Source organism: Corvus brachyrhynchos, unplaced genomic scaffold (assembly GCF_000691975.1).
Source record: "Corvus brachyrhynchos isolate BGI_N302 unplaced genomic scaffold, ASM69197v1 scaffold27, whole genome shotgun sequence".
Taxonomy (NCBI): domain Eukaryota; kingdom Metazoa; phylum Chordata; class Aves; order Passeriformes; family Corvidae; genus Corvus; species Corvus brachyrhynchos.
The window spans coordinates 1,501,036-1,501,436 of NW_008239139.1; positions in this window are offsets into that span (position 1 = coordinate 1,501,036).

Consider the following 401-nt stretch of genomic DNA (forward strand, 5'->3'; position numbering starts at 1 on the left):
AGCCAACTCTCACACTCTGATACTTGGAGGACTGTCACTGAAAGCTGACAATGGGGCCTGGGTTGATACCCCACTCCTCAAGGCTCAGCCTGCTGAGAGATGCAAAGGTATTCCATGAGTACTTCACTGACCTTGGTGTGGGGGGAATTTTTAATAGGTACCTTTGTACATATTGCCTTATGTCTGCATGTTTGAGGACCTGAGTGGCTTTAAATACCCTAGAGCAAGTACAGTATGAATATTGCCAACTTAGATTTATAGTTCAGTTACTTTGCTTTTAGTAAAGTCTATTGAATAATTTTGTAAGTGTTAAATTAGTTAATGATTAAGTGCTTCTAAGTACTTTACACATAAAACTCTTGAGCAAGCCTGAGTGTGGTGATGTGATGTTTTTATTGTAT